At 39.0% G+C, this 21,283-nt stretch overlaps 1 protein-coding gene across 5 annotated transcripts in view; it reads left to right on the forward strand.

Annotated features, from left to right (window-relative positions):
- The window catches only part of ZBTB20 (zinc finger and BTB domain containing 20), a 919,384-nt gene that overhangs the window by 41,380 nt on the left and 856,721 nt on the right, over nucleotides 1-21,283 (forward strand). The window contains exon 1 of one of the 5 annotated variants that reach the window (XM_059687790.1): nucleotides 7,109-7,504. The exons of the other annotated variants lie outside the window; for them this stretch is intronic. The gene's annotated coding sequence lies outside the window, so the exon portion shown is untranslated. Of the gene's footprint in view, nucleotides 1-7,108; nucleotides 7,505-21,283 lie in introns of those variants that run through there. 5 annotated transcript variants of the gene reach the window in all.

The raw sequence follows: 21,283 nt of genomic DNA on the forward strand, positions 1-21,283 counted from the left end.
CCCATCACCCTCAGATCGCCTGATCGGCCCCTTGCCCAGGCCTGATGCCTCCGCCAGAGGTGTCAGACTTGGACAGGGGACCCCCATCTACCCCCGATCACTGGTTCTGACCCCCGCCCAGGCCTGAGGCCTCTGGCCCAGGAATCATGCCTGGGCAGGGGACCCCCATCTCCCTCTGATCGCTTGCTCCACCCCCCGCCCAAGCCTGATGCCTCTGACCCAGGCTTCAGGCCTGAGCAAGGGGACCATCATATCCCCCCAATCCCCGGCTCCGCCCCCCACCCAGGCCTGATGCCTCTGGCCCAGGCATCAGTCCTGGGCAGGGGACCCCCAGCCCCCTGCCCAGGCCTGATGCCTCGACCAGAGGAGTTGACTCTCATCACCCTCAGATCACCAATCACCGGATCGGCCCCTTGACCAGGCCTGAGGTCTCGGGCAGAGATGTCAGGCCTGGGCAGGGGACCCCCAGCTCCCCGCGGTTGCAGGCTCCACCCCTGCCCAGGCCTAATGCCTCTGGCCTAGGCGTCCGGCCCGGGCAGTGGGGACCTGCAGCTGCAGCGGCCCTGTGATCGTGGGCTTCACTTTAGGCCCAGGCAAGGGACCCCTAGCTCCTGGGACTGCCAGCTTCGACCGTGCCCAGCTCCCATCGCTGGCTCCACCCCTACTTCCTGCTATCACTGGCCAGGGCGGAAAAGGCACCTTATTCTCCAATCATGGCTGAGGGGCAGGGCAAAGGCGGCCCCAGGGCCGCCTTTGCCCTGCCCCCCAGCTCTTAGCTCCCCCCTGGGTTTCTGATCACTGTCAGTGGCAGGGGGCCTCTTCCTGCTTTACCTTTCGCCTCCCTGCATTGTGCCTACATATGCAAATTAACTGCCATCTTGTTGGCAGTTAATTTGCATATAGCCCTGATTAGCCAATGAAAAGGGTAGCGCCGTACGCCAATTACCATTTTTCTCTTTTATTAGTGTAGATGTATTGTTGCTTTGTTCATTTGTTCTGTGATTCATTCATTCAAGAAAACTTTATGGAGCTTCAACTGTATTTCAGGTGTTTTGCCAGGTATTGGGTTGACAAAGCTTAATAAGTAGAGCCTCTTCCTCAGCCCAGTGGAGAAAGGAAAAATGACTACAGCACTGCAAAAGGCATAGTAGATGTACTCCCAGTGATATAGTTTACATGTAATACTTTGTTTTTGTCTTAAACTCAAATATTTGTTGACTAGAATTGAAATTAGAAATGCATCTCTTCTCACATAAGAATCATATTACTAGCCTACTGTTAGTAAACTACCATTTATCTATACTTTTTGTTTTGGGGGTTCTGATGGGATACAATTTTAAAAGAGATGACCAAGATTAGGGCTTATTATCTAACTAGAGGCCCAGTGCACGAAATTTGTGCATGGGTAAGGTCCCTAGGCCTGGCTGGCAATCAGGGCTGATCGGGGGCCTTGCCTGCCGGGGCCTTCCTTCGTTCCGCGCTGCCCCCTGGTGGCCAGCACATGTCATAGCAAGCAATCAAACTCCTGGTCTCCCAGTTGAATTCCCAAGGGGACACTTGGAATATTAGTTATATATATATATATATATATATATATATATATATATATATATATATATATATATATATATTAGGCCACATAAAATTGACTTTATGATGGTTACCTGAATGACAGCGCCAGTAATTCATTAGCATTTATTCATTTTGTTGCACTAATACCAGACTTGGCTTTTCCACTCATTTATTAGAGCTAAAAACTTTTGTTCTGTACATCATTGCAACATACTCTTATTTTTATGCCTCCTTTTAAACCCGACAATAAAAATACCTTTTGGGAATGTTCTTGTGAACAGTCTTAAACTATCAACATGTTTTCCAGTTTCCTCAGGTAATATAAAAACATTTATAATACCTGAGAAAGGATGTAGCAAAAGTATATTTGGGACAGTGGTAAATACTTCTGAAAATTAGTTGACTTTCCTTTAAAAAGGTAAAAAACAAATTCTTACCTGTTAAGTACTTTTGAAAGTACTTATTTGCCAAGACAACAATCTCTGATCAAAGTACAGTACATTATAACTTTTAAAATTAATGAAATTTTATGCTCCAGGGCAGTAGCTATCATTGATTTCTATACTCATGTAAGTACTGTGTACTTGTAGAAGACACTTTACTAGGCACCTTGGGGACTATGGATAAAATGTACTCAAGGGGTCTATAAACTGTTAGAGAATAACAATTTGTGGGAAAATCTATCTTTAATACCTCCCCCCTGCTCCAGGAATTGCTGGGGTCCAGCCCCAGCGGGTCCAGGGGTCCCCAAAGGTGTGGACAGAGTCGACGAAGAAGGAATGACACAGAGACAGCATTCAGTTGATCAGCAGCCTAGCCAGGATCTCCAGCCAAGTTCTGGTCAGGATCTCCAGTGAAGTTCTGGTTAGGATCTCCAGAGAGGTTCTGCTGTTTATTGTCTTGTTACATCCGTATTTATACCAGTTGATTTTAATCCTGTCAATTTCTATTACAAAGGTTAGGGCATTTCTTATCTCTATTCCAGGGAGTAAAGATTATGTAGCTTAAGCATGATTGTTTGTAGTTAAAGTGATTAACTACCCACCTGGCACTTAGTTAAGGAGTTTCATCCCCTCACTAACTTCAGGGAAAAATCCCTACCTGGGGAAACAACATTTCTCGGAGAGGTGACCTTGGTTAAAACACACAGCGCTAAGGGGAGCAAACATATTAAGAACAGTATGCTATATACGCCAGGTCCCTTGAAACATATGCTGTGCAGATGTTTCTATCCTGCAGCGACTGTGTCAAGCAGCAAGGATGGACCGGCTTCCGGCAAGGAATGAATGCATGTGAGCAAAAACACACACCTATTTCATAAGACATATTTTAAATTTAGGTATTTCTATTTGATTTGTTGAATTTTATTTTTAGCTTTTTGAGGGAAGAGCACAAAGTTGAAGGCACTGTATTACATGGGATATCACAGTATGTAGTTGGAAGATTATTTGCTTGCACTAATATTTACATGTCTGTCCCCCAGCAGCCTGTGAAGTTTGCAAAAGCAGAAAGTACATCACACATTTTATCTTCACTTTCTAAAGTGAAATGGCAGTGCACATAATGGGCATGCAATGTCTATTTAGTTAATGCACAACGATCAGAGCAAGGGTAAATTCTTTCTTGTAGAATGAATCTATCATAATCTTCAAAATACAACTATTAATAGTTCAAAGTTAAAACCAACTGTTTAAAGTCACATGTTGATATTATTCAGCATCTCTTACAAATAATTTATAATTGAATTCCTTGCTTTTTCTATGCCTGTTTCAGGCTATGGGCAAGACATTTTTATTGTATTTTATTTAATATTTAGTTTTTTAATAATTATTTGCATTAGTATTAGCTATTGTACTTGAACTAAGAAACTTTAAAAAAACTATATAGAGATGTGTGTTTTTTTCCCTTAACACAGCATTCAAAAGAAGAATCTGTGGGAACTATATATAATGCAAGTAGGCTTCATAAATTGAGTACTTTATTGATTATAGGTTATTTTCCAGTTAAAGCGAATGGAAGCACATACTTGGATATATTTGGTAATAAAAAAGGTGGTTAAATGTATAATTTAAACTTTTAAATATTGTTGCTAGACTCAAACCAAATGTATTGAGAGCTCTGGGTATAAATTTATAAGGGCAAATTTGCACTATGCTGTATTAGTAATTAAGGTAGGGTGAAGAATCATCAGGATATGTTATGTTGGGTTTTACTCATATCCACAGAATCTTATGGCTAGATGAGGCCTTAGTTATTATTAGATATTGGGAGATGGTATGACACAGGGATTAAATACATGAGCTCTAAACCAGACAGGTGAGTTCAAATCATATTACTGCTATACTGTGTGATCTTAGGCAAATCTTAACCTCTCTATCACCTGGGAAATGCAACAAAAACAATCTACGTTATAAGATTATTAGGATTTAATGAGTTAATAAATGGAAAGTACTTAGAAGAGTACCTGGCACATAGTAAGCACCTAAACACTAGCTATCATAGTAATTACTGTTATCCAGTTCTATTCCTTTAATTTTTTTTTTTATAATATAAAGAAATGGAAGCTGAGGACAGTTACATGCCTTGCCCAGGGCATGCAGACTACTCATGGCAATGCTGAGAACAAAACCAGTTTTTAACTTTCACTTTAGGATTGATTTTTCTACAGCATGAAATTTCTTCATGGCATATCAACATACTAAATTTAATAACTTTATAAGTTTCAGAATATGATAGTCATCTAAGATGATGATTTCACGTCATGCTGTGGTTAATTCAATACCTGGGTCTTCTGTCCCAGCAGGGAGAATGTATCTTGAACTCTAGAAAGTATTAAGAATGTGCCACTTACTGTGCTTGGAATCCAGTAGAGTGTGCAGATATGGAGAAAGTGTTGAGATGCTGTGCGTTTTTCAGCTAGCTGGTTCTTTAGAAAAGGTGAATAGCCTTATGGTCCTTAAATTCCTTTTGGCTCCTGCTGGTAAAAATAAAATACTCTCTTATTCTCCTTGGGTTAAAACAAAATGAAACTATCAAGAACCTTATTTTAAAAAGTTATGGCATACTAATTTGAATATCTAATTTGAATCAGTCTGTCAAACTATGAGACTTGTGTTCTTTTTTTTTTTTTAATATGTTTTCATTTATTTTATTTTATTTATTTATTTATTTATTTATTTAAGAATTTTGTGAGTTTATTTGAGCCAAACTGTAGACATATGCCGGGAAGCAGAACCTCAATGAATTGAGATAGTGCTCCCTGTTTTCATTGATTTTAGAGAGATAGGAAGAGGGAGGGAGGGAGGGAGGGAGGGAGGGAGAGAAAGAGAGAGAGAGAGAGAGAGAGAGAGAGAGAGAGAAAGAAACATCAGTGATGAGAGAGAATCATTGACTGGCTGCCTCCAGCACACCCCACACCGGGGTCAGCCCGCAACCTGGGCATATGCCCTGACTGGGAATCACACTGTGACTTCCTGGTTCATAGGTCAACAGTCAACCACTGAACCATGCCATTTGGGCTTGTATTATTTTATAAGTGGCATTTTTCTTCATACATTTCAATAAAGCTTCAGAGAAACAGTAGGAGAATAGTAGAAAACCAGAACTGCCAGGCTGAGCAGTAAAGGGAGGGGCAAGATGCCTGCTGGTCCCTTAGTCACACTAATTGTGTTTCAGAAAGTTGTTTTTTTAAAGACGTGACCAAAAGTAAGGATCAGTTACATCTCCTTTCCTGTGTGTCTGTACCTGGAGAGGGGAAAACACTACTGCAGCACCAGATAATTAGAATTGGTGGTTTACAACGAGAGTGGAGGTTCTGGACTCTTGGTTTGTTTGTTTTTTTCTTTCTTTCTTTTTCTTTTTTTAAATGTTTTTATTGATTTTAGAGAGGGACAAAGGGAGGCGAAACATCTATGGGCTGCCCCTTGGACGCCCTCTACTGGGGATGAGCCCACAACCTGGGCATGTGCTCTGACTGGGAATTGAACCAGCAACCTCTCAGTGCATGGGCTGATGCGCAACCAACTGAACACTGGCCAGGGCTGGACTCTTGATTTCTTGACAGAATTTTCCCAGGACAGTTTGCATAATGTTTGGCTGGCCACTGCCTTCTAATTTTTATGCTATACATTATCTACTCTTAAAATAGCTAAAACAAAATTGATCTCTGTTCTGAACATGACCCAAGATTTCACTGACATTCTAAAAACTTTTTGTGAATCAGGTGAAGATGTATAATTTATATATTGAAAAAATTAAGTTATTTACTTTATTAACTGAAAACATACTTTTAAACGAAGGAACTGATGCTTATATAGTAAAGTAGTTTTATTTATGCAAAGGAACACATTCTAATTTTGAAGCATGGTAAAACACTAAACAATATAAAAGGGTGCTTTTACAATTAATATATAATTAATTATTGATGTCCAAATGCAGGGTTTGAGTAGGTTAGATCCACTCATATTTTTTATTTAACTTTTTAAAATAATATTTAACCTCTAGTATAATGTTTCTAAGTCCCATCTAAGTGGCTCACAACCAAACTTCATAAAAATATTTTAAGGAAGGTGCTGTCTAGGCAAACAAGCAGAGTCTAGTCTCAAAATATTGGGGGACAGGGGGAAGGGCATTAAACTAATTCCATTTTCTGATATTTGTAATTCCATAGCTGCAAATAGATCACTTATGGGAGAAAATACACCTGGGAGTGGGGGAGAAGGGTGGGGAGCACGTGATGGAGTGAGGAGTGTAATACCATCATTATTTTGATTCTAACATATGAATAAAATTAGAGTTATCAGGCAAAGAAAAACACCTTTTTTTCCCTTTTAAGAATGGTTTTGAATATTTTTATTTTTCCTTCTTGATAAAAGAACAAGGGATTTCTGTTATGGTTCAGACCCATATTCTATTAAGTCTTATCCTGCTTGTGAGGGAAGCTCCTTATGGGATTTATTTCTGTTGTTATAACACTATGTACTATATGCATTGCACCTGTTCACACAGGGTACGTTGCATTGTGATGTTTGTACAGATAGGTGCTCCAAATAAGAATCTAGTCTGCCTTCTTCTAAAGCACTAGTCTATTAGGTACTTAATTAAACTTAATTCTGTTTTTATCTGCAATATTGCATATAGTCTTGACTTATTTACTGAGCATTGATTTCTTCTTTGCAGTTATCAGTTTTGTCTGGGATCAGTTTTCCTATTGTTTTGAATCTGTTTCTTTCAGAGCCTCCTTTAAGACTGCTCTGACTTTAAAATCATTACTAGGCTTTTGTCAGAGCAGATTTGTTGACACTCTTCTCACATTAAAAGAATAAATTTAAAAGATTGCACAAATAAGCTGTGCATTTCACTATTTCCTGCTAATATGCAAGAAATATATTTATGATAATTACATGTACTGTGTGCCAGAACTGAAACAATACATTCCTCATAATGGAGCATAAATAAAGAAGGTGGAGCCAGCTGCTCTTAAACTGTTTATTTGCAAGCTGTAATGATATAGAGAATATACCTTTTTTCACTCTGTTAGTCTGGCAATACTGAACCTGTTGCTGCATTAGACGAGTTGCATTTTGCTGGATAGGGGAAGGAAGGCTGTCTGCTGTCTGGTAGGAGGGCTTTGTCTGTGCCTTTCTCTCTGTTTCTTTCTGTTTTTCTTTCTCTCTCCTCTCTCTCTCTCTCTCTCTTTCTCACTCGCTTGCTCTGTCTCTCTCTCCCTCACTGACCCCCCTCTCCCTCCCTCTCTTGCTCTCTTTCTCTTCCCGTCTCTGTGGTTTGTAAGGTAGGTTGCAGTGTGTGTATATACACAACATCAAGAGCAGGAAAATGGACTCATTAGGGAGGCAGGCAGTCATTACCACTCACACTGTACTTCCAGGGAGACACCGATTATGAGAAGAGAAACTCAGCGCTGGGGAAGAAGGTAGGGCAGACAACTTTCATAAAAAAAATCCTGCTTCCTCAATTCCCCCCTCCACCTATCATCTCCTTTAGCCCCCAATGCTTTTATTCTTTCTCCCTTGGATTTTAATATCCAGATTTAAGTTTGACAGAGCTGTTGCTACCTTAAAATTTGGAACCTTTATAGGAGGCCTACCCTTTGCTAATTTTCTTCCTACTTATTTAAGGGTGTGCCCTTGTGATTCAGTTTAATTACTTTAAGAATAATTACAAACAAACCTATTTTTCTCACTAAAGTACCAAATAAATCAGTATCTTTCACTCTTTTAAAACAGACCCCTCCGTATGTTTGTTAGTCTCTTTGCTTTTCTTGTCTGTTTATGCACTTCCATCTGTCTGTCTATATATCATGTTGTCCTTATTTATTGCTAATTGGGTTTTGTCAGTTATGTGCCAATGAGTTTTAGCTGTAGTGCCAGTGTGGGTATTACCAAAGTGAGACTCTTGTTCTTTGTTTTACATTGAAGTTTAAAGTCCATATTTACAGTTTAAGTCCTTGAAGCAGGTTGAAGACTTTTTGCCCAGCATATTTATTTGATGGCATTGGCCATAAGATGAGGGGAGTCACCGAGGGTGGGTGAGAATCTAGTAATTATTTTTATCATCACACACTCTTCTGTATTACATCTGGGGGATGTATTTAGAAAGGAATAAGGTACTCTGTTTTGTAACTTTTATTTTGCAGATGGACTTTTATAGGGATATCACTGTGATTAGTAAGAATGCAAACTTTCTTAACAAGCAGTTTTTATCCTAGGACAGTTTCCTTTTAGTATGTTACTGTTTATTTATGCTTGGGGAGGGAGGAATGGGGGGGCTGGCCATCTTTTTACAAAGTGGAAGCTATGGAGTATTTCAGGCCATCTTGTGCAACAACTGTAAGTATTCTCTTAACATTTTGGGGACTATAAATAATGTATTTGTTATTTCAAACATAGTTTTGAGGTATTTTTCCCCCTTTATATTTTTTATTTTTTATGGTGGGAAAAGTTGCATTTCACAACTAGCTGACATTGTTGAAGAGTTTTCCCAGAACAGAGTTCTTCGAAACTCAAGAGTAGTTAAATAAGTCCATTTGAAATGGACTTCTCAATTGAGTTTTATTCTAATTTGTTCAAAAGTAAACTGCTATTCATTTGAGAAAAATTAAGTCAGCTAGTAAGATACAGAAATATTTTCAGCATGTATGTGTGCAACGATAGAAAATGGATGCTGATCTATAGAGATCTTTGCTAACAATCACCTTTTTCATAATACATTATTTATTTAATAGAAGTGGCAGACTTTTTTTTAATTCCATTAGGCCTCTCTGACAACACAAAGAAGTCCATAAAGCAATATTCTTAACCCACCTGGGACACCAGAGCAAATTCCCAAACACATTCTCAATGTTCAAACCTAGTAAAATGTTTATTAAAAATCCATTATTCCAAGTAGGTGGTGAACTTTTGCTGTTAAGTCTTTTTTCACTTTCTTCTAAAAAATTTATTCGGAGACCTTAAATTTGCTTATATTGCCTAAACTGTCTTCTCAGCTGGAAAGGCCAGCTTTGATCAAGAGTAGTACAAATAGCCCGTATACTCAGGTTCTAGCAGAGATTTTTTTCTTAAATGGGAACTTCTGGGGGAAGTCAGTCGAAAGTGCATGTTAACAGTGGGTACAAGGGGATTGTGTTTCATATATAATTTTCTTCATTTCAGATTCTTGATCCAAAATTTTGTTTTAAAACTAATATGTCAAAAGTGTGCATGTGTCATGCACCTGTTATTTTCTACATTAACATGAGTACTATCTAAAATTCTGTGCCTTTTTTCAAAAGGAAATTTTCACATGTCTCTTGATCAGTAATTCTCTTTTTCTGTACATATGTATGTGTGGAGATATCTGTGTGCTTATATGTGCCCTTATGTACAATATTCTCATACATGTATGAAGGAAGGAATCACAGATATTTTTTCACTTATGACATTTAAAAATTTTCATATGAAGCATATTAATTTAGCCTTCCCTTAAATGGAGAGGCTTTTAAGGGAAGATGAAAATGTCTTTTAGCTTTCTAGAAAGAATATAAAAGAAAGTTAAATTTTAATGATTTTTATGGTTGGCTTGATTTTTAGAATGTGTATATGTTTTCTTCTGAATTATAACTCAGCCTTCAGTAGATCTAAAATATTTTTAGTAGGAAAAATAATCTCGGCATTTTCTGGGAAGAACTGTCACAATCTAAATACAGCAGGACATTGTAAAATGTGTGTAAGTAAACTTAAAACCAGTGTGCTCTGCTGTATAGGGAGGGGTTTGGAAAGCTGAAAGGCTTGAGTCATAGGAAGGCTATAGAATGCCAGAAAAATTCATTAACCAGCCTTGCTGGTTACGGTGGGCTCTTTCTATCAGCACATAAGATTTGCCTATTGAGAACTCTGAAGTCTTGGTCCGATCACTGTGTGTTTCATTTTAATGTTGGAGCAGACAGTTATCTAACACACCCACATGAGGAAGTGCTCTAAAGCAGTTATTTCATGCTCTGCCATGCCCTGTAGCTAAAACAATTTGGTATTGAATGACGTGTGTGTGCTTTTTAACTCCTATCTTGATGAAAATCATCATTGGCTCCTCTAGAAGGACCGAAACAGTAGAATGCAGGACAGTATAATTCATGCTAAGTACATTGCTGGTTTAAACTTTTTTTTTTTTAAACTAAGGGGAGAATCACTATGATTATTTTAAATATAAAGACCATAGAGTAATTTCTTGGATTTTACTCATTAAGATTTCAAAAATTATGAATACTTTTCTTTTTCACATTTTTCTCCAGAAGCCATTCATCAAAAGGATAGCAGCTGCAGACTTTCCCCTGAAACGTGAACAAATAAATGGCATCCCTGTTTATCTATTTTTGAATTTTAATGATTAGTCCATGTGCTAATGAACAAATTCCTATATTCATAAAATTTGGCACTTCATAAATATCCAATTGTGTGATTATCTACACATGTTCTGGCCTTCTATGTAAATATAGAAATTATCAGTGGACGTGTTTATGGACTTGCCCAGCCTCAGTAGTGGCTGGTCATGCTGCCACATCAGAAGACAGGTTCAGGCTCTGAGCAAATGTGTTGCTCCAGGGTCTGGCAAGGTATATGGGAGCAGCATCTGGCTGATACTGCTAACTAGTGAGTGATCCTTCCGGCAAAGGAAGGACTGATGTTGACATTCTTTGAATGCCACTAGTTCCATGCTTCTTCAGTCCCAAGGGTAGCCTGTTTAGGTCTATAAGTTAATAATGAAGCATATTAATTTAGCCTTCCCTTAAATGGAGGCCACGTTAGAAATATATTTTAACAAATTACATTTTTCACTGGAAAATATACTTTACTAAGCTTCTACAAAAGAAGCAAAATAGTATGCCTATCCTAAGTTCCTTAATCAACGAGGATATAATTAGCATGAAAAGTCACATAGCACAAAAAATCTAAATATTTTCATTTGTACGGCTGTGTAACTATTGCAAGCAAATTATAGAAATCAAATATTACTTACATAGTACACCCTGCAGCAAAGATAATAAACAGTCATACATGCAGGAGTTATTATTAAATTGGAAAACAAACAATTTAAATTATTTTTTCATATTGTATAAGCCATTGGTTATCTTGTACAAGTACTAGATATTATTTACAATGTTAGTAGAGTCAGTATTGGTCAATTGATTCTTTGCTGTAAACTTTCAAATTACATACAGGATTCTTGGGCATTTGGCAAAACTTGAAACTTGTAATTTTCTTGAAAACCCATGTTTCATGCATTTGCATTGCTTAAGTATTTTCTAGCATTTTGTAGAATCCTTAGGGATTATAGCCAATGTCAAATAACTGGCAAAACCCATTTAATTCTCTACCAAAACCCCAAGGGGGTATATCTATATCCTAGAAATTCTAGGGAGTGCCTGAATTCATATGCTTTCCTGTAACATAGATACTATATATTTAATCATCAGAAAACATTGATGACATTATTTTAATGTATTAAAACATATATTTCTTGAGCTCTTGTAATTTCAACATAGGCAAACTTCTGAGGCTGTGGGAAGAAATAATGCTATCTATTATTACTATCATGTACATGTAAGTACTACAGCAGATGTTGGAAAAAACTTTCAAGGGCCTATAAGAAAAAGGGCTTTTCTGACGCTGTAGCTATATAACTGTAGTAATGAGTAAGTAGCATGCTATTTCTGCACTAAACTGTGGAAAAATTATGCTCAACTTTGGCTTCATAACCTCTCTTCTACTCCAAGATCAAACCTTTTGGTGATTCTACAGTTCACTTGAAAGTAATCAACTTGAGGACATGGAACTTATCTTTCTGGAATCTTTTGACACTCAACTGAAACTTCAGCCTGGGGTGTTTTGTAGTTCAGTTAACCAATGTAAACCTTATATAACTGCTTTGATTTAGGAAAAGTTAGCTACTAACTTCCAAGTGAGAATACTGAGGTAAGGAGCAAGAGTTGAGTTAGTTAACCCATGTAGTTACCAGATGGGAAATGAAGATATTGTTATTAATTTCTTAGTATTCAGTCTCACCTTTGAAACCTTGTTGGAGAGGGTGGTAATTATAGCATAATGTGTTTACCTTCTTGACATTAGAAGTCATTTTGGCACTGAATACTTCTGTGTCTCAAGGTAGGAATTTAACAAATATTACACAGTATACATTTAGAATATTAAGAATTTATTTTAAAACTTTTCATATTAAATAACTAATATAAGGATTCACATTTAATAAATAGAAAACTATATAATGAAGTTTGAGGTTTTTGAAAATTAAAAAGATGTTCAATAAATTGAAACTAAAATTGGCAATAATTATAACTCATACATAATAGTTTTATTTAGTTATTTGTAAATTCTTAATCTAAACTTTTTTTAAAGCCATGTTTGAATTTAAATTATTTAAATTTTATGTATTTCTAATCTTTAGAAGGCTTTAATTTGATTTTATTAAATGAGCCTGGTTATTTGCTATTTTTACCTTTTCTTTCAGAAATATTCTCTGAATTACTGTTGTAATCAAATTGTGATTTGTTATTGGCAAATTCCTTTTATAGTATGAGATTCTTTCCAGTAAATGAAATGCAACTTGGAGAAAATAAGGTATTATTGTCAGGTACCAAATTAAAAGTTATTAAAAAAACTGTTATTAGTAGAACACTATCAATGCTTTAGGCTATGTAATCTTTCTGGTAGATGTGTGTATGTATGTATGTATGTATATATATGGTAACTGTACTTTTTTATTATAAACAAACAATATCCCTTATTTAGACACCAAGACATTTAAACAGTGAGAATATGGTCCTCTCTGTTATTATTTAAATACTAAAGGCCCGGTGCATGATATTTGTGCACTCGCAGGCAGGGGTGGGGGGGGTGTCACTCGCCTGGCTGCGCCCTCTTGAAGTCTGGGAGCCCTTAGGGGATGTCCAACTGACGGCTTAGGTGGGCCTAAGTCGTCAGTTGGACATCCTTAGTGCTGCCGTGGAGGTGGGAGAGACTCCCGCCACCGCCACTGCACTCGCCAGCCTTGAGCCTGGCTTCTGGCTGAGCAGAACTCCCCTTGTGGGAGCGCACTGACCACGAGGGTGCAGCTCCTGCATTGAGCATCTGCCCCCTGGCCTGGTGGTCAGTGCATGTCATAGCAACCTGTCATTCTGCTGTTTGGTCTATTTGCATATTAGCCTTTTATTATATAGGATGAACTAGGCAAATATCTCAAGAGTGGCTTTATGCTGTTGGTTTTCTTTTTGTTGTTGGGTTTCTTTCTATTTCTATTTCTTTCTTTTTTTTAAACTCTGGACATAATAAAATTCATTTTGGCCCAGTAAATGTACTTTGGTTCTGCACATATTTACTAATGTCTTCATATTCTTGGTTATTTACACCCATGCCCAGGCTTTGGGCTGGGCAAAAAGAATTGGAATAATTCTTACTTTTTATAGTTCCCCAAATCAACAATGATCTTTTATCCCCTCACCTCATGTTTAGAGGGGAAAAGAATAGAGATGATTAAGCAAATGGAGATGAAAATATACATAAAGCTGAGGGTGGAAGGGGTGGGTGCTTTTGAAACTTCAAAATCCTATCTAATAAAAGAGAAACATGGTAATTGGCGTACGACCGATACCCTTTTCACTGGCTAATCAGCGAGATATGCAAATTAACTGTCAGCCAAGATGGCCGCCGGCAGCCAGGCAGCTTGAAACTAACATGAGGCTTGGTTGCCTCAGTGATGGAGGACGCCAACGTTCCCCGCCTGCGGCTGCAGGCCTCTGAGCGGGCAGTTTAAGAAACTCTGTAACAAATACGCCCAACTTCAGCCAGCAGATTCGCAACATTGTAAGCAAAGGCCAGAAACCTACTTTCAGCCAGAGGCCTAAGAGCTGGAGCCAAGCCTCAAGCTAAAGCTGGCCCAGAATAAAAAAAAAAAAAAAAAAAGGAAAAAAGGAGCGTTTGGGAGTTCAGTCACCCCCAGCCTGAAAACAGCCCTCAGCCCCTCACCCAGGCTGGCCAGGCACCCCAGTAGGGACCCCCACCCTGATCCAGGACACCCTTCAGGGCAAACCAGCCAGCCCCACCCATGCACCAGGCCTCAATCCTATATAGTAAAAGGGTAATATGCCTCCCAGAACCGGGATCAGCGGAGCCGTGAGACCTCCTGGCACTGGAATCAGCATGACAGGGGGCAGCACCCAAACCCCCTGATCGCCCTGCGGCTCTGTGTGTGACAGGGGGCGGGGCCACAACCTCCCTATCCACCCTGCTCTGTGCCTGATAGGGGGGAGCTCCCCCCCCCCCACGGGCCCTGCTCTGTGTGTGACGGGGTAGAGCCATAACCTCCCCATCAGCCCTGCCCTGAGTGTGAGAGTGGCGGTGCCCCAACCCCCTGATCCGCCCTGCTCTGTGGGTGATAGAGGGCAGCACCCCAACCCCCTGATGGGCCCTGCTCTGTGCGTGACAGGGTACAGAGCCCCAACCCCCCTGATGGGCCCTGCTCTGTGTGTGACAGGGGGTTGCTCCACAACCTCCCCATCGACCCTGCCTTGAGTGTGACAGGGGGCGGCGCCCCAACTCCCCAATTGGCCCTGCTCTGAGCCCGACCAGGGGCTGCACCTAGGGATTGGGCCTGCCCTCTGCCACCCGGGAGCAGGCCTAAGCCAGCAGGTCATTATCTCCCGAGGGGTCCTAGACTGCGAGAGGGCACAGGCCAGGCTGAGGGACCCCCCTCCCCCCCCCGAGTGCACAAATTTTTGTGCACCGGGCCTCTAGTGTATAAATATAATAAAAGAAAAAGACTTTCCTCAATAAAAGCCCTCTGACCTTTTTGACATGGAATTATCTTCTCCCTATGCCTGCCTAAATTTCTTCTCCACTTCAAGAGATTCCATTGGTACCACCAAAAGAAAATAGAAGAGAAAGTCCTAACATCTCACATTTCTACTGCAGATTTTAGTTGTTTTGATAAAATGCCTTCACAACAAGGCAGTCCCAAGGCATGTCACAAAACAGCATCATTAGTTTAATTAGAACAGGTGAAATGATTGACTGAATAAGTTTGTGTGTGTTTCTTCTCTTAAAGTAAAAATACCTTTTATATAAAACAAACAATTCTAAACTTCCGCAGTCCGAATGGATTCAGTTTTGTTTTTTTTACAAAATGGCTTTCTGAAACCATTTTTGTATAGTGGTTTTGACCAGCACATTCTACACCAGGGGTCCTCAAACTACGGCCCGCGGGCCACATGCAAATACAAATATTGTATTTGTTCCCGTTTTGTTTTTTTTATTTCAAAATAAGATATGTGCAGTGTGCATAGGAATTTGTTCATAGTTTTTTTTTTAAACTATAGTCCGGCCCTCCAACGATCTGAGTGACAGTGAATTGGCCCCCTGTTTAAAAAGTTTGAGGACCCCTGTTCTACACCTTACTTTGCCCACTGCTACTTTGCTTTCTAAATGTTGATGAATGTGAATAATTTGTTAGTTATAAAAAAAAAGAAGCATGTTTTTATTACAGGCTCAGAATATGGCCATAAATATGAAGATATGCTAGGATTTATATACAGTAGTTTCAATCTTATCAACTTAGCATGAAAAATGTGCATTACAGTTTTAGAAAATAATTATTTCTCTAATATGTTGAGGGAAGCCCTATGGTGTGGTAAGATAAAACAAAACAAACAAAAAGCACTGAAGTACTGCTTTGGAGAGCAGGCGGCATTAATTAATGCTAAAAGGAGTTTAAAGTGCTTAAATCCAGAGGCTTGGTTTTTAGTCTTAACTGACTATACGATTTTGAATAAATCATAATCTCTCTAGCCTCAGTTTCCTTGCCTGTAAATAAAGGGGAAAGTTCCTTATTAGATTTTCTTTTATTTTCAAGAATGTGTGATTTTATTTTAAATAGGCATATAGGTAGTTAATTCTGCTTGCATTTTCTACCTGTAAATCATTTTCTACCTATAAATCCTTTTTTGCCTGTATGGAGAAACATGTAGGTTGGTAGTGATGGAAGGACGAAGGGAAGTTGGGTGATCTGAGAAAGCAATGCATAATTTAATTTTTTTGTGGTGGTTGTTTTCGACCTAAGTAGATGTCACAATATATTATTGGGTCTATTTAATGATTCAATGAATGCAGTGTCCCCCAAATTCTCATTTGTCAGACTTAGTGACATATTTGCCTGTGGATGGTTTGATAAAAGCGTTGCTTTTAAGGGAGTGAAGCACAATGTGGTTGCTATGGCCACTAGATGTCCATGGTCTTACACAGGGTAAAGAGTTTACTTCTGAGTTTCTATTCACCAAGCTATACTATATGTCTTTGGACATTTCTATGAACAAATAAAATTTGCAGAAACCATCAGGTAATAATTCTCTTCTAGACCGGCCTGATGTGATATTCACAAAACGCAAAATGATTTGATCCTTCTTTAACTGCTATTAATGCTAGTAGAGCTAGGAGGAGGCCAGTGTTAAAACTCTGGTTTTAATTTTCAAAATAGGGCCTTTTGCCTCTTTCTAATTTGTCCATTTAGAAAGGACCCTGAAGTGAATGTCAGCACCACAGTGCCACCTTGTGTCCCTGTTGCTGTGAGATTAACTGATGCCTGAGCCAATGAAAAGGAAAGAACAGGACATTTGCAAAAATTTGTCAAATTGTTTCAAGTTCTGATTTTGTAATAGCTGCACAAAAATCTATGTCTTAGTGTGTTTGGCAATTTTCACTATACAAGGAGAAGTTATGATGTATGCATTTTACTCCTCTCATGCCAGGGTATATTAAAAATACTTTAAAAATTCCAGGCACAATTTAGAATTCGGGATGATGAAGGCAGGGATTATTGGAGATATTCACTTAATTCTTATCACTTATAAAGCCTCAGTTCAATCATTTCAGATAGTGAAGGGCTCTTTCCTGCATATTCTCAGAGCAACTTTTATATGCATACCTTGATACTACCACTTTTCACATTGTATTGCCATTGTTTATAAGCATATTGGGGATGGTGTCTGTGTCTTACTCATCCTTCTGCTTCCAGGACTTTCTATGGAATTTAGCCCAGAGGCATTCAAATGTTTGAGGTCTGAGTAAATGATTATGTTGCTTGGTTTATAATGTCTCATTTGCTTTATTTTTATTTCTGAGTTTTAAATAAATTTAGAGTCCTTTCTCTTCAGAAAAACACATTCTGATGTCACCTCCTTTCCAAGCATCCCTTTATAAATTTACTTTGCCTTATATGAAAACTAGCGGCTGCCTGCTGCTGGCTGGGACCTCCCTACCTTCCCCTGGTCGGCCCTGCCCCTGGTTGAATTCCTGGACAAACTCCCTTCGAGGGGACAATTTGCATAGTGCGCTTTTATTATATAGAATGACTATTTCTGTTTTTGATTATGAAAACAAGTTTATTGCCATTTTACTAGTGCATTATTGTAGTTAACTTTGGGGTAAAGATACATCATTTCTAGTTCTAGTACTACAAGAAATATACTATGTTATCTTGGGTAAGATATTTAACCTTTCTAGCTCTGTTTCCCATGTATGAAATGAGCAGGCTGGACTAGTAAATCTTAAAGTACTTTTTGTTGTTATTGTTAATCCTCACTCAAGGATATTTTTTCCCATTCATTTTTAGAGAGAGGGAAGGAGCAGAGAGAGAGAAAGGAAAGGAGAGAGAGATGTGAGAGAGATATATCAATTGGTTGCCTCCTGCACACCCCCTGATCTGGGCTGGGGATGGAACCTGCAACCTAGACTGGGAAATGAATCCACAACCAACTCTAACCACTTAGCCACACCAGGCAGGGCAATCTTAAAGTACTTTTCACTTTTTTTTTTTTTTTTTTAGGGATTGGGCACATGTTAATATTATTCTCGTTGTATATTTGTTTTAACAGTTTTTAAAGTACCATGATAACTGAAAAATAAATTGCTAGTTTTTGAAATTACTATTTGATATCCCATTTTTAGAGAAGGAAACTGAGGCACAGGGACTTTTCATATAGAGGGCTGAACTGCAGATGAACATGGTAAATAATATTTTAACTGATGGGTATTCCAATTTCTTGTTTTATTTTATTTTGTTTGTTTGATGGTGGTTAATTGATCTTCACTTTACCTCGTTCCTTTCGCCATAAAATAAATAAATGACAACACATTTAAACAGCAAGATAAACTCATCTTTGGTATAGGACAATAGACAACTTGTAATTTAGAGATTCTGAATTTTTAATTACACTTAAAAATGAGTTCTAAGTATTAAATTTCAGATTTTTTTTGCATAGAATTCACATCTGGAGTTTTCAGTTCATATATTGCCATCAAACACCACCAAATTACTTAAGCTTCTTAAACTCGGTTTTCCGATTTGCAGAAAAATGATAATAAATGTTACCCTTCTTGTCTACCTTGTGAGGGTTAAATGCGTTAATGTGTTTGGAATTTCTTTAAGATAGTAAAGCCCTATACTAATTTAATAGCATGTTGTTATTACTGCTCTAGTTAAAGAAGGACTACATAATAGAAGCCTCAGTCAAAGCAAAGCACACAGACACATTTAAAAAACACTGAAATTCATAGCATTTCTTAGTTGGATGCTTCTCAGTGGTGATAGGTTCTCTGGAGATCACTTGCTATGTTTGTCCCGTTTCCTATAGCTTTGGTTTAAAAAACTGTAATAATAATAATAATAATAATAATAATAATAATAATGAGCCTAAAGTTAGTGTTTCATTTAAATTACCCTTCATTCATAAATTCATTCTGGCAGTGATAACTGATAAAATAGAAGGTGATAAATTTAAAATAACAGAATATGAAGAAGTAAATTGTATATACCTTTAAAATTCTTTTTAAATTAATTTTTAAAAATTTATCTTTATTGTTGAAAGTATTACGGATGTTCCCTCCCCCCCACCCCCATTGGCTCCCTCTGACCCTGTACCTGCCCCATCCAAGTCTTTAATTTGTAGTATTGGATGCTAGTCCAGTAGTTCTTAAATTTTATTGTACTTAAAATTACCTAGGGAGTTTGTTACAATTCAAATTTCTGAGCTCCATCCCTAATATGTCTGGGGTTTCGGAACTCAGGCATCCTGAGTTCTAGTTGGTCTAAAACTGTTAGAAAATGCTACTTTTCTTGTCTGTTTTATATCATAATCAGCCAGGGGCTTTTAAAATGTAGATTTGTAGGTCCTACTCCCAGATATCTTAAATAAAAATATTTAGACACATGTTAGAGCATCTATATTTTCAAAAACTACTTCATAAATTCTAATACTGCTCTTGTTTTTAGGGTATATTGCTAAAATACATTTCCTATAGCACCTGAATTCATTTTCATTGTTCATATTATTTTTATTTTTTTTAAATATATTTTTACTAGAGACCTGGTGCACAAATTCGTGCACTGGTGGGGTCCGGCTGGCCCACCCTGATAGGGGCTGATAGGGGCCAGGCTGGCTGGAGGGAGGGGCCATGGGAGGTTGGCCACCAGCCCCGCCCCCTGATCTGGGTGGCGGGGCTGATTGGGGGCGGACCGGTGGGTTGAAGGGCTGCGGGAAGTTGGGGGGTGGGGTGATTGGGGCCCCAATTGGGTTGGTTGGCTGCTGCAGTGTGTGCCATAGTGGTCAGTTGTTCTGGTTGTTCCGGTGTTCCGGACACTTGGCTTTTATATACCAGTATATAGATTGATTTCAGAGAGGAAGGGAGAGGGAGAGATAGAAACATCGATGAGAGAGAATCATTGATTGGCTGCCTCCTGTACGCCCCCCACGGGGGATCGAGCCTGCAACCTGAGCATGTGTTCTTGACTGGAATTGTACCTGGAATCCTTCAAGTCCATAGGCCGATGCTCTATCCACTGAGCCAAACCAGCTAGATCCATATTATTTTTAAATTAAACACAAACTCACTTTATATAAAAGGGTAAAATTGAAACTGCTATGTATGAAAAGTTTAGGCTTGCCCTAGCCAGTTTGGTCAGTGGGTAGAGCATTGGCCCAAGGACTGAAGAGTCCTGGGTTTTGTCAAGGGTGTGTACCCCTATTGCAGGCCCAATCCCCAGCTCTGGTCGGGGTTCATGTGGGAGGCAACCAATCAATCAGTCTATCTCACATCGATATTTCTCTCTGTTTCTCCCCCTCTCTTCCACTCTCTCTCTCTCAAAAAAAAAAAATAAATAAATGGAAAAATATCCTGGGGTGAGGATTAACAACAGTAAAAGAAGAGTTTAGGCTTGAAAAACAGCAATTATCACTGTTACCCTATAAACCCAAAATTAAAGAAAAGTACTCAGCACCTTTTGATAATTGCTTAATTTATCTTTATAAAAACTATATTTTATCCCCTGGTTTTCTGCCTATGTTATAGAACAAAAACAAAAAAACTGAAGCTCATAAAGTAAATTGCTAAGTTTACATAGCTGTTAAATGTTAAAGCCAGGATTCAGAGCCTATACTCTTTCTATATCATATTATTTCCTCCCAAATTCAATAAAGCTTTACCAGGTTTCTATTATGTTAAATGGTAATGTCTAGCTTTAAGGGCTTCAAAGTGCATTACTGAGATGGTATAATAATTATTCTTACACCAGTAAAATAAATTGATATATTTTTCTATTGAGAAATAATTTTTAGCTGGAGGTAGAATTCAAGTTTTGTGAGCAGTCAGAAGTGTTCTAAGTAGTAATCCTATATAATAAAGAGCTAATATGCAAATTAACCCTCACACCCTCACAAGATGGCTGCCTACGACCAGGCCGGCAGGGGGGTTAGTGAGGGATGACCAAATGACTGAACAAGCAGGCTGTGTGGGGTGACCAGGCCGGCTGGAGGGTCAGTTGGGGGCAACCAGGCCAGCAGGGGGGCAATTGGGGGCAATTAGGCTGGCGGGGGGGGGCAGTTAGGGTCTATCAGGCTGGCATGCAGAGCAGTGAGGGGTGATCAAGCTGGTGGGGGGGGGGCAGTTAATTGCGACCAGGCAGGCAGGCAGGTGCGTGATTAGGAGCCAGCGGTCCAGGACTGTGAGAGGGATGTCTGACTGCTAGTTTAGGCCTGGCCCCTGGGATCGGGCCTAAACCAGCAGTTGGACATCCCCCGAGGGGTCCTGGATTGGAGAGGGTGCAGGCTGGACTGAGGGGACCCCCCCACCCCCCTGCACGAATTTTGTGCACTGGGCCT

This window comes from Myotis daubentonii, chromosome 3 (genome assembly GCF_963259705.1).
Source record: "Myotis daubentonii chromosome 3, mMyoDau2.1, whole genome shotgun sequence".
Taxonomy (NCBI): Eukaryota; Metazoa; Chordata; class Mammalia; order Chiroptera; family Vespertilionidae; genus Myotis; species Myotis daubentonii.